Below are 14,127 nucleotides of genomic sequence, written 5' to 3'. Positions count from 1 at the left end.
TCATACTTCAATTCAGGTAAACTAATTTTCTGCAGAACATAAAATTCATTTTGCTTGCAAATCTACGGAAGGAAAAATTTACCAGTTACTCAGCAGCACAGTAAGTACACCCAACCCTTGTCTGCTACATTGCAGAAAGGCATTCTTATTTTGATCAACTAATTTCAGAAATCCCTTTTGCCTAGAAAATTATGATCAGATAACTTCAGTTGGAAAAGCAGAAATTTAGAAAAAGCAGAATAGCTGGAAACAAGGAGTTAGAAAGAAAAAAATATATCTGTGCAAGATGATCTGTCTGGTGTAGTAGTCTGAATTAATATAACCTGTGATGGGAATATTCTCAAGTGAAAAAATTTAACCTTTATTTTGAAGCAAAGAACTACCTCTTGAATATGATAAGCAGCATATTGTTTATCTATCATTTGTATAAAGGCACATCTTTTTCTACTAAACATGCAAAACTACACACATATATGTGTATATGAGGAAACCCAGAGCTCAGGAGGGTTTGACTGTGTTTCTCCCACTTTGTGCTGTGTTTTCTGCTGAACAAGGAGCAGTTTTGAAGACAGCTGAGGAGCAGAACTGTTGTCTGATGGCTGTGCTGCATGAGAAATAAGTCCCATGCCTTCCCCTGGGAAGGGCCATCCCAAATTGTACAGGCTACTTATGGCAGGACTTCAAAATTATGTAAAAAGCCAAAGTAGCTGGCATTTAGAAACCAAGCGTGGATCCTCTCTTCTGGGACCAACTGAATTTGGTTGCACAAGATGCTTCCTTACTACCTGTTCTTTTATGGACTTTGTAAGGAAACAAGAAATTGCTGTTTAAATTGAGCAATTTCCCACACCTTAGGGCTTGCACAGGAAGAAATTAATCTTCCAAGGTTAATATGGTGCTGCCCTTGTGCTTTTATAGGTCGAGTAGTTGCAGGATGATGAACTCCCCCGAAGGGACTTGTTCCTTCTGCCGGTCCCCGTGGAGCAGCGTGGTGAGCGTGCGTTCTCCTTCCTTCGGGCCATGGTGGGTAGGTGTGGGGTACAACAAGCATTCAAGGGTACGTATCTGTGTTGAGCTATAGCTCCATCTTACAGCATAACACACGCTTCCAACAGCATCCCAAAATACGGGAGCTGAGCACGCTGCCTTCATCCCCTGCTACCCAAATTCCCCTTGCGATGTGCGTTCTCATCCGCCTTGTAAGTGCTCTCACTGCCCACGTACCGTTTCCATCATTTCACTCCCACTAATCCTTTCAAGCGCTGTGATTACTCTCTGCCTGTTTCTGTTTATTCCTTTCTGGGTGTTATTCCATCGCTCTCATTCACTCTTCTTTTGACTTGTTTGCTTTTTCAGAGTTGTCTTTGCCTTTTTGTTTCAAGTGAAATCAGAAATTCTGTCGGATTCAGTCCTACAGTCTGTCATACCACATTTTAACTCTGAGTGACAGATTTAAGAAGTTTAAAGTGCCAGAACACTTTAGGGAATATTATGATGAAAAGTAAAAAAGTAAAATCCATCTAAGCAACGCTTGCACATTTCCCTGCTTGCTTACACTACATAGATATTTAAAGACATTTTTTTTGGAGGATATTTCATTTCTTTCTTACTTCTGTCAGCTGTGCCTTTTTTCTTGGTTATTTTTCCTTCATCCTTGAAAGTATCCATGAGAAACCCAGTCATTGGTGTGAAATTAGGAATTAGGTTTAATGATTTCTCCTTCATAATGAGCTCTTCTTATGTGTTTTTCTGAAAGAACCAGTGACAACAGCTGGTCAAAGAGTTAATTACGTGTAGAAAAATTAATTTTTGTCTAATGAAATTAAGGTGAACATTTTCAAATAAATCAAAAGGGCTAATAGATGACTGAGTATTGCTGGAAATCATTTGATGCATAATACATTCCTGAAATGAACACTACGGTCTATGAAACAAATTGATTAAAAAACACTAAATCGTATTTAAAATACATGTGCAAACAACTACAAGCGAGGATCGCAGGCAGCTGCTGCAGTGCTCGTTTTTTGTGGACTTTGCACTCTCCAGGGGTGGCTGGTGCGCGCTGTTTACACAACGATGTGCAGAGCTACACCATGATGTGAATGCCTGATTGTGTGACCCCAAGGCATTAAACTCTACACTGGCACGTACAGAAAACTCATCCAGAAGAATTTTAGAAAAAACCCGAGAATGAATTTACGCCGAGGAGGCCAAGCTGCAGAGCTCTCCGATGAGCGGCGTCTCCTGGGGTTTATGAGTCCCTGTAGCACGTCCGAAGTCCTGGAAGTCCTGACTGTTGTTGGGGGTCCCGGCTGAGTTCCCGGCAGCGCGGATGGTGCTGGGCTGGGGGGTGCTGGGGTCCCCACGTCCCTGCCAGGGTCGCTGCAGCCCTGGAAGGGCCAGCGAGGGCGCCCCAATTAAATCTCACCTGCATTCCCACACCCCTTCGTCAAACCAAGGCATTCCCGTTCCCAAGGGTCTCCCGCAGGCTGGTGCTGTGGTACCTTGCTAATGCACTGCTGTGCAGGGTACCGCCGCCTCTCTTGGCTTTCAGGTAAGAGCAACTATGCTTCTAAATTCAGTGCTTGTGACGAAAACCTTGCACATAAGCCCCAGAAATACCTCGTCTATTGAGCAGTCCCAGTGTCTTCAGTAAGCCTGCAAATAGCTACAGGATACACAAACACTCCTTTTTGTTTGCTTTTTCTTTCCTTGTGCTGCAGTATGGGTTGGATGTATATTCTTACTAACACTGTCCTGGCAAAGGGCTTGAAGGACATGGCATCTTCCATCTCCGCTGTTCTGGGTTAGGGATTGTAGTACTACTGACCCAAAACATCTGAGATGGACAATGCTACAGACTAGTGTCTTTCCTCTCTGAAAAAAGTCCCTTGGCAGGTTGTTCAGATGGTCTGAAAACTGTTTAGGAAAAGACACAATATAAGACATAATGTAAGTACAGGTAATGTTCTTTATCACTGATTATGAGGAGTGGGATGCTGGAGTGCGCCTAGTCTGTCATGACCTTCATCTGCTAGGCTCCAAAGCTAATTAATCCACCTGTTTCTGAGACAGTCATTCCCACGTGATTTTAAACACGAAGAATAAAACATCTTGTAAAATTCATACTCCCTGTGACATGCATCATTTTTACTTTTAAATTAAGATAGACTGACCAATTAGTTTCCCGAAAAAGAACCCTAAATGGATACAGAAGTCCATATTCTTCCCTTTTATTCAGAGGCTTACAGTAGATCTTTTTAGCTTGCTCTTTCTAGTGTCTTGTTATTGGTATGGATTTCCAATGGAAAATGACGTTGCGGAATAGAGCCCATAGAAAGCATTTATCTGCCTTCCACTTTAATAAGCTGGTATGCAGATCCATTTCTCATTTGGTTTCATTAACATACCAGAAAGCTGACCTGTATTTTGTTCTGGTACAATATGAGTTCTTAGATGTGCAGTAGGCTTTCCGGGGCTGCGCACGTTTTAATTAATGTAATACTTACTTCATAGGGATGTTGAGAGGCTTAATTAATTCAGTCTTCCACAGTCAGGTGGAAAACAATGAGTAATCACAAAATACTGCCAACAAGTATTTTGTCCAGAGCTTGGTTGCTGTGTCTGTTGGGAAAAGGACTACATTTTATCAGGAATATAATGCAAGTACACAGTACCGTAAGAAAAGCCTATTCTGTATATTAGTAAATTCACTCCTACAAGAATAATTCTGCAACAGGGACCCACATCCACATCCTTCCCACCCGAGACAGCCCTGGACGCTGGATGGAGATCAGCAGCCCTGCGTGGGGGCGAGGTGGCAGGTTTTGCTTATTTAATAAAAGCGGACTGTCACACGCTGAGAAAGCCCGCTGTCCACCTCCATCATTAACACCGCTTTGTGGCTCCCAAAATTAGAGCTCACGGGGGATTGTTTACAAGTGCCGCTTCCTCGCAGAGACCTACATAATCCTCCATCCAGCGGGATCTCCAGAGCGCGCCGCCTGCCTGGGTGTGGGCAGCGGGCGGGATGACGCCTGTTTGGACTAAGTCAAAATGACATTTCTCTTCGCTGAATTCAGGTCAACCTGCACTTCGGGGTTAAGCCAAGCTGGAGGACAATGAAAGTAGCAATATTCCGGAGAAATTTCTAGTGAGTTTTTCTGTGCCTCGTCCCTTGTTGCAGCTGACGAAACCTTCTTAGACATCTTCAAACATTCATCTGAATTAATAATATGATAAATGACATTTTAATGCAGGAGCTATTCTCCTTAGTGAGTATGCACAACGGTGCTCACTGTCTTAATACGTATAGGAAGAGAGATATATGCAGTATCTGTATACATGTGTTGACCACCGCCTGACACCAAGTGGTTGTGGACAGCATAAAGAAGCCATAAAAGTGACAAATCCAGCGCTTTACAAATTTCCTATATAGACTATTGATCAAATGGTGAAGAGGTGTTAAAACAATAAAACAAGGTACAGGTCATTTTGCGCCTGGAATACATCAGTGTTCAATTTTTTTTTGAACTGGTTCTGCATTTTTACTGTCATCAGAGCTTTGGAAAGTCACTGTCAAGTAGGAAAAAATAACGTAGCCCTCTCTGTTGTACTTTGCACTGAGAATTAATGTTACCCCAGCTGCCTAGCATTGCTTAGGGATGGGAATGGGAATGTGTCGGTTCTTCCTGAATGGCAGGTTATGGCCTTTGGTTATGTCTTGTGTGACCTCCTGAAAGAAAGAGATGGGAAGGGACACCAGATCAGAGGCCTCCACGAGTCTGGAGGAGTCAACCGTCAATTTCTTTTGGAATGAGACGTTCACTGAAAAGTTGTTTGACGCATGGTAAGTAGAATAAACATCCTAGATTTTAGGGCAAATGTGTTGGTGAGGTATTTACTTAGTAATGCTTAGCAAAACATCAGAGAGGATTAGTAATGAACACCTCCATCTGAATTGACTGCATAATACCTACATCCTTCTGATCTTTGTAAGCCGATGATCTGTCATTGACAGGGACTTAAAGGTTCAAAGCAATGTAATAGAAATGTCATGTCGTTAGAAAAGCTAAATATCATTATCTTTATTATACTGTGTACTATATATACTTAAGTATACTTTTTTCCCGATAAAAATATGAAGTTATATTTGCAGCATGTTTCATCAATTTCAACAAAAATCAATTAAAAAGACAGGGTCTTCTGAAACAGCATTTTTAAGTCCAGCAAAACTTTATGTGATTTTCATAGCAGCTTTTTCTCCCTCTGGATAATATTACACAATTCTCATTAAGTATCATTATGTACAGCCAAAAAAATTGAACTATAAATGGCAGAACAATGTGAAATCAATACACTCAGGGGTGTCTCGTAAGAGACTCAGTCAATTTTGAGTTGTGAGGAAGGTTGGTATTTGTTATACCCATATGTAACTTTGGTATTTTATTTTTCTGGACCTCTCAGGATTTGAGAGGTCTTCTTTCTCCTGCTTTTATCCAGCATGACAGCAATGGGCTAATTCCCCTTTTCTTTGGCAGCTTTCACTATTTTCATGTTAGTGGTGTCTAGGCAAGGCTCCGAGGGTCCCCTATCTTTTATCTCTCTGAGCTTCTTTTTTGTCCTGGGCTCTGTGCCAGTTTCCATCAAATTTGGTTTGCTCTGCTGGCAACAAAATATTCTATATTTTTTTATTTAAAAATATTCAAACCAAATACATTTAATTTCTACCATCGACTCTAAGCCAAATTGCTCGGTTCAATTACATTACAAAGTACTCCTCCTCTCAGAGGAGCCAGCTCCTGCTTTCTCCACTAACCAAAAAGGGCTCCTTCATCTTGTCATTTTTTGTGAGTCTCAAGACACTTCAGAGGAACATGACTACATGTCTGCTCTCTCTGTGGAGATGATGTCATACTTTTATTACTCTGAGTTTTAAACTATATTGATTGCTCTTCTTCATGGCTATCAAGAGAGTCATGCTACATTAGACTTTATATAGACTATCTCATTCCTTCAGTGAAACTCTCAAAGAAATAATACTGAAACACGTTACGTGTTGACCAAAGAGGTCAACTGACCCTGCCAAAAACACTGTGACCACTGCAGCTTCTAAAATAATTGTGACACCATTCTTACAGTGAATAAAAACAGTCAGCTGCCTAAGTAAGCAGCATAAACTTTGAGTTAAAGCACACAAACAACATCTTAATGGAGAGATGTCCTCAGGAACCTGTGAGCAGGTCTCAAAGCTGGAGCCGTTCGTTACCCGCGGTGGCCAGTGACGACCCACCCGGTCCAACCCTGCTCTCTCCTGCAGCTGCCTGCCCTGAGGACCAGCAAGGGTGGGAAGGGTGGTAAATAAATTGACTTTTTGAAAGGGACTTAAACTCACTGTGCTGAGCTTCGTTACATAAAGCGTTTTCCATTCCCAAACGTCAACTAGAACAACAAATGATTTTGAACAAGAGTGGAGATTATGGGAAGGGTAGCCAGTTTTAGAGCTGGTCAACCACTCCTGTTACATCTCTTTGTTACTTGGCCAAACTTTTGGGTTGATGTGTCCAGTGCTAATATACTCATACAAACAGAGATTGATAAATTGTTGATATAAATATACCATAGGATTGATTACACAAGACTAGCAACTACAAAGGAGCATATTCAAATACTTTTTGTATATAAAACAGTCTTTCTAACAGCATTACTATGTCATTAATGAGAAATTACCCCTTTATTACATCTTACATGCAGAGCTTATATGCTGATGATGGAGCATTTTTGATGATAACATGATTAGTCTACCCAGAGGTTTTTTTACATCGTTGTACCAAACATGCCCTCCCCACTGCACATATGTAATCCCCGTAATAGCTGCAATAATTGTTCTCCTTTTAGGATTAGCTGAGGTTGGCAGTCATATTTTTTTCTATTTCATCAGCATTAGAGCTGCTAATATTAAGCAGCTTTCATCATCTGTTTTTTTTTTTTTTTTGAGAGGTACCTGAAGCTAGGAAAGTGCACTCATTTCTGTAATAAAAGCAGAAACGGTGGCCTATGCTGCTGAAAGAGCACGTTTTCTAAAAAATCCAGAGAAACAAGAAGTAATAATTGGGATCACACTTATTTTTCTTCCTACAAAATATTTTTTTTCTCAATCTCTTTGTCTTGGATGATGCTCAGAGGAGATTGTACTTCTGAGAGCATGTAGTGCAGAAATTATTTTCCTTCCCATCTCCTGCAGACTCAGCACTGTTGATTGGAGGGTAATAAAAGACCGTGGGTGCTTGAATGGCTTGACATGTGCCCCTAAATACCTTTGCTCTTTTTCTAGATTAATCCCTAAAATTGTTATGTTTATTACTCAATACTATGCCTTTTAATGAATACCCTATCATTAGGATAAAAATGTTAAAAATAGGTTAAGGCTTAATTACTTAGCAATTCCATCTTTCTACAAAAATGTAAAAATTGGTAGCCCCTCCTTCTATTGAGAAATAAGTCTTGCTCATGCTTCTTGCTTTCAAGGACAATTTACAAGACCTTCACAGCGAGAGAAAGTTAAGAGAAGAATAAACATACTTAGAGACACAGAGCAGGCCGTATTAGTGATGTCTGCAAAAGACCACAGTCCCCGGGAAATTCTGTGCTATGCAGGTGCATCTTTGTATTAATGTAAATATATAAAGATCTTTCTCCAACAGTAACATGCAGCCAACCTCAGGCAAAGTATCCCCTTCCGAAGAGTGAGGTGACAATAAAAAAAGTTGTGAAGCCAAGTTCCCTAATTTGTTTACGGCACGCATCTTATTCCTACCAAATAAAAAAAGCATTAGCAGCATTTGAATTGCTCATTATGACGTGCTGTGTATCGCTGAACTTGGGCTTTGTTATGTTTCATGTGCAGTGTACATCTCTACTTAATTTAATCATGGGATAAAACAGTTATATTCTTGCAAGATTCTTTTATAGTGGTATTTATGTAATTATTGTGCTGTGTTCGGTATGCTAGTGTATTTGATTTGATTCACTGAATCTAATAAATACTTCTGCTGTGCTCATCATTGAAAAATATTATGACCATATGTCCGCTAAGATAACTGAAACAACATTTCCTACTTATGTGGAGCTAATACCCTTCAGATAGGAAGCTGTAAAATCTAATTGGAATAACTGTGTAGTCATTCAGCAAATAAAAACCAGTAAAAGAGCAAATCACACGAGACCTGGTAGTCTGATGCATGGGAATAGCAGTATTATCATGCTACCTTTGCCTTCTAGATGTTTTAATATAAGATGAATTAGATTGTGAAGTGCTTAATGCTCAAAAATGTTGCATTTTACAGTTTGAATACGTATACACACACATACAACCTGCTGCGGCATCATCTTTGCTCCCACTGACACTTACTATTTTTGCGTTCTTGCTACATACACCTTTTTAGCTTGGCATGTTCAATTAGAAGAGAATGTCATGGTTCTTGCTTACAGAAGCAAGAATTGCCAGATTTTACATTGAAATAAAAACAGCAATAATTTTAATAGCATTTGGAATGCATAAAAAAAAAAAAAAAACAACCATCAAGCAGGTTGGCACTAATGGGCTGCTCCCAACTGAAACCAAACACAGCATCTTCCTTTGGAGCACTTGGAAGCCTGGTGCTATGCAGATGCAAGTAAACCATCTGATTCAAAAAAAAAAAATAAAAAAGAAAAAAAGAAAAAAAAAAAATAAGTATCTGTAAGCTTTTTAGCTCCTGTCCCAATCTCTTGAGTGATTACAGGCTGCATGTCAGCGATTCCCGTACGGGTGCTTCTCTCTGATCTCAGGAGGGTTTCTCCAGGGTCCCCATCCCAAGCCTGGTGCTGCTGGTGGGCTCCTGCTGGCTTTGGGGAGCTCGGGGCCGAAGGAGCTCAAAGAGACCACCCCGGGGTCCAGCCACCCTCTGGATCCCACCGAGAGCCCCTCTGCCCCTCGCCGCTCCCCCTGCTCCTGGCCACCTCCTGCGCTCAGCTGTGCTAAAAAGGCCATGAGGTTGAACCAGCCATCAACTTTGGGATGAAACCAATCCTTTGTTATCTTTTGGGGTTTTTCCCTTCCACAGTGTCCTCTGGTTTACGTCAGAGATTGCACAAAAGTCAGGTGCGCCTCTGAGCTTGCCATGCTGTGTTTACGTGGTTCAAACACAATGTGCTTTTCTGAACTTTGGATTTCTTTCACACAAATAGGGGCCTGCTCATCATTTTGCTCCTCAAATCTTCCAACTTCATAAGTAAAAGCTTTCTTGAAATAACATGGGAAGGATTTGGCTGATGGTCACTACTGAAATGAATATTTTAAATTTGCATTTTTATTTTTGCTCTTACTGACTTACTGAACAGTGTCCATGAAAGAATTGCGCTAATCTGCATTGATAATTCCCGAAGAATAAAATACCAGAATAAGTCCCAGTAGAGTAGAAACAAAGATGCAACTTGAGGGCTCAATACAGGGGCAGACAGTGCTGTCTACGCAGAACACAGGGATACGATTGAGAAAAGTTGCAGTAAATGGAAAACTTCCAAGAAACCTGATTTTGGAGCAGCCTACCTCTCTGCTAGAAGTGCACAGGAAAAACCAAGCAGCTCTTCCATGAGAATCCTCCCTGTCTCCATTTAAACCCCGTCTAGACGAGGTACGCATTATTTTCGCGCTGAGGGAACCCAGCCTGCATGTGCCCTGTGCGAGCAGCCCATCTGCTCATCCCCACGCTAAACATAGTGCGCCGCAGCCCGCCGTGCCGCGGCTGCCTTCAGAAACACATGGCTATCTGGCAGGTCCCCGGAGAGTTTTCTGAGGTACAAGATACGTGGGAGCCCATCTGCCTGAAGACACAGCTTGTGACAGGCACCATGAACACCACTCTTTGTCTGACTGTCATCTGGGGAAGAGTGACGGTCGGGCAGCAGAGGGCCTGGGTGGGCAGCGTTGGGTGCCAGGAGCCCGTTGCTGGTGCGCTCCCTGGGGCAACAGCAAACCCAAACCCATGCCAGACCCCTATAAATCCATCCTCTGCCTTCCATGTCCTGTAACACTGCTGAAAATAGTAGTGGCATATTTCTACGCGCCCTTCTGCTCCTTCCCACTGACCCAAGGCAGAAACCCCTTGAGATGCAATGAAGGGCTGGGGCAAGATCTTCAGAAGGCTTTGAAGGTGCCGGTGGAGGACTGAGGTGCAAGACGTTTCACTGGGCCAGCCCCGCAGGCGCTGGCACTTGCTGGGCAAAGAGGGATCTCTCGTTATGTCTTTTAAAGGTCAGCGCTAGCGACAGGTCTGGGGGAGCACAGGGACCTGCCGACCCAGCCCAGCAGCCCGGGTGCTGCTCCACCAACCAGGTGCCTAAAAACCAGGTGTTTCAGTCACTAACTTAAGAAAGCAGTGACTCTACCCTGTTGTCTTCTGTCCTACCTGCGTGTAGGATAGATCTGGCATATTTCACTAATATTTACGTTAATATCCCGATACTGACAGTTGACACTGCATCCTTGAAATATTTTGCAGTGCAAATAAATTTAAAGTAAGTCCATAGCAATATTTGTTAAGAGTACATTGCCCCTCCTGTTGGGAGGGTCTGTAAGAACTAATCCCCTTATCCAATGCTATAGGAGTCTGGATATTTCCTCTTTGTTAAAAGATGGCTTATCAATAACATTATATTTTAATAAGTAACAAAAATGATATCTTTAAACTCTTTCTACAGCTGCTTAAAAGTATCCAGAGATAAACCTTTATCTATATTTTCCAGTGTAATTTACCAGCTTTTCAGTTTAGTACCTGTATGTTTGTTATTCATTTTTTTTTAATTCTTCTGTTTGGGAAAAGAATTTCCAGCACTTAATTTGAGCAATAAAAATATTTGGCTGGAAAGAAAGACAATCTCTGTAAATAAGATAATTTATTATTATGATTTACTTAAAGCTTTTCTTACACTCAAACAGTCAGGATTTCTCGATCATCACTTCTCTCTGCATTATTGCAAATGTCCAAAGCCAGTGGGATGCATTCAGAGGGCAACGAGTTGAGGACATATTCCAGAAATCACAAATGCATGTGGTTCACCCAGTAATTCTCAAGGTCATTCTCTGATAAAAATCCAGAGTTCAATAGCTATTAACACATTTTAATACAATTTTCAGTTACTTTGTCTTCTCTATATATTTCCCTCAACAAATAAAATATGGGCTTTTGGCTAGTTTTCAGCTCCTGTGTTCAGCACTTTTTAATGGGTCGTTTGCCACCAAAATATGGCTCTTCAGGACTGGGAACTCAGGTTTACTCCATGGGTAGAGAAACAGGAACAATAAAACACTTTCTCCTTTCCCAAAAGGCAATGTAAGAAATTCTGCCCCTCTGCTCCGCTCTGTGAGACCCCCCTGCAGCGCTGCCTCCAGCTCTGGGACACCAACAGCAGAAGGACACGGAGCTGTTGGAGCGGGGCCACAGGAGGCCCCGGAGATGCTGGGAGGGCTGGAGCCCCTCTGCTGTGGGGACAGGCTGAGAGAGCTGGGGGGGTTCAGCCTGGAGAAGAGAAGGCTCCGCGGAGACCTTCCAGCCCCTTCCAGGCCCTCAAGGGGCTCCAGGAAAGCTGGGGAGGGACTCTGGAGCAGGGAGGGGAGCCATGGGATGAGGGGGAATGGTTTTACACTGAAAGGGGGAGATTTAGATGAGATATTGGGAAGAAATTCTTTGGTGTGAGGGTGGTGAGCCCCCGGCCCAGGTTGCCCAGAGAAGCTGTGGCTGCCCCATCCCTGGAGGGGTTCAAGGCCAGGTTGGACGGGGCTTGGAGCAACCTGGGCTGGTGGGAGGTGTCCCTGCCCAGGGCAGGGGGTGCCACTGGGTGGGCTTTAGAGTCCCTTCCCACCCAAAACATCCTGTGACTCTATGAAATTGACTGTGAGCATCTGACTCCCATTAAGAATTTCTGCACTGACTCTTAATTTTTAAGATGATTGCTCTGAGGGAAGTCCTTGTCTGGACCTTATTATCCCACTAGTGACCATTACTTGTTATGCCTCTGCAGGGTGTTGTTACTGTCAAAGGTGTATATACATGTAGGGGGCATAAAGGAATGTATGCATATAAGGAGCATATATGTGTGTATATATACATATATATCATCTGTCTGAGAAGTAGGTTAAACCTTCAATTAGCTGTGGAGGTCAACAGAGGTTCTTGAAATACGTCCTGGAAAATGTAAATCATAGAATCATAGAATCTTCATGGTTGGAAAGGACCTTTGAGATCATCGAGTCCAACCATACACACACACAAAAAACCAAAAACCAAAAACCAAGCCTATAAATCATTTTAACTGCTTATTTAAAACACAACATATATTTTTAGTATATATTGGTGATTAATTCATTTTTTTACTATCTTTTCTCTCCACAAACTTTCCTTGCCAGCTTCGGTACTCAATGGATCCAACTTTCTAACAGCAGCTAACCTTCAGTTTGGTTGGTAAATTAGTCAATACCCTCACTTCTAGGATGTTCCTTTCCATCAGCAACTGATAAAGCATGTATAGGGTTCCTCTTCTGGTCATCCTAGAAGATTGTATTTTCCAAGGTGGAAAGGAGATCCTCGGGGATCTGACAGGGCACAGAGATAAATTTGAAGCCATCAGTTGAGGTGGATTTTGGACTTGGTTCTCCTCTACTCAATTAATGGCAAAATACCATCTGTCCTCCGAGCAGAGACAAGTGCTGTGGTATTGCCTGGAGTTGTGTCACCCCCGGAGGAGTCACAGGGAAGATGTAGTTCAGCCCAGAGGTGGATTTTCACACCGTCTTTCTCAAAATGAGTGCTATGAGAGAGGACTCGCCTTTTCCAGAGTTCAGCGCTGGTGAACTTCCAAATGCTGCCTTAGGATGGTTTCGCAGGTTGTTTGCACCGGGGCAGAGCTGAGAAGGGGTGCCCAGATGTTCGGTTGTGGAGTGCTTTAGCTGCCCTAGTAGAGCCATCCAGCTGTCACTATATGACACTACAGTGCCACAGAAGGATTTAATTTGTAGGCTGTTTTCTCAAGCTAAAATATTGCCTGTGTTCAGAGATATTTCCTCAAGGGCCTTTTAGTTTTCTTACATATTCAGATCTCGCTTTTGACATATGTTTGTAGAAAATCACAGTCATTTTCTATTTGCAGAAGCATCAAAAAAAAGGAAGGGGCTGTCGGTTTGTGTTTTGCATCTTGACATGATCAGCTCTGTGTTGTCCCCTGCACATCCACGCTGCGTAACACGAGCAAAACACTAGAAGATTTCACTGTTGGATATGATTCTCTGATCATTTACGCTGTGATCTGTTTGAGTCTGATGCCTCTCTGTACCTCCAGCTGCTGATGATGGTGTGCACCATGTATGTACAACCGCGTCCTTACAGCTTACCACTGGCTGTCCCACGTGCAAGACATTGCGTGGAGACAGCAGCATTTACCATTTCTTGGACATCCGTCTCACTTACGCTGGCAATGGATTTACATTTTGTCCAGCACACCTGGAAATGAAGAATGGTGTTGGGTATTTCTGCCAAATGAGATCTTCCTGACCATGCAAGCCCTTGGACACCTCAAACTGTCCACCTCGGACACTGCAACTACCAGGTGAACAGTGATGACAACAGTCTTCAGAAGAGGTTCCTGTGAGGTCTTGTGCAACTTGTCCTGGAGAAATCATCTGCAAACATGCCAGCATGCTCCCTGAATCACTTGTAATATCGTTCACCTGTGACCATGTATTTCACTTAAGGGCAACCCACCGCGCCAGAGTTTTCCTGGGTATTTACCCAGGAATGGGCAGCTGAAGGGGTCTCTCAGGTGGAGGCGGAGGGACCCACACACTTCCAGAGACAGGGGACAAGCCCCCACCATGGAGCAGTCAGTGTGGTGCTGCTGGGGGTGGTTTATCATCCCCAGAACCCCGCTGTGGCTCTTCTCCTGCCCGGCTGGTAGAGCAGCAGCTCCTCAGCCCCAGCAGCCTCTCCTGGAGGAGGACAAGAGATCGCGAGTCAAGCACGGCAACTGAGATGGGATATGCAAGAGAAGCACAGCTACTAATCCTGAGCACACTTCCTCCTCGGAGCAGGCACC

This window comes from Rissa tridactyla, chromosome Z, assembly GCF_028500815.1.
Source record: "Rissa tridactyla isolate bRisTri1 chromosome Z, bRisTri1.patW.cur.20221130, whole genome shotgun sequence".
NCBI lineage: Eukaryota > Metazoa > Chordata > Aves > Charadriiformes > Laridae > Rissa > Rissa tridactyla.
Note: the sequence above shows the minus strand (reverse complement) of the source record.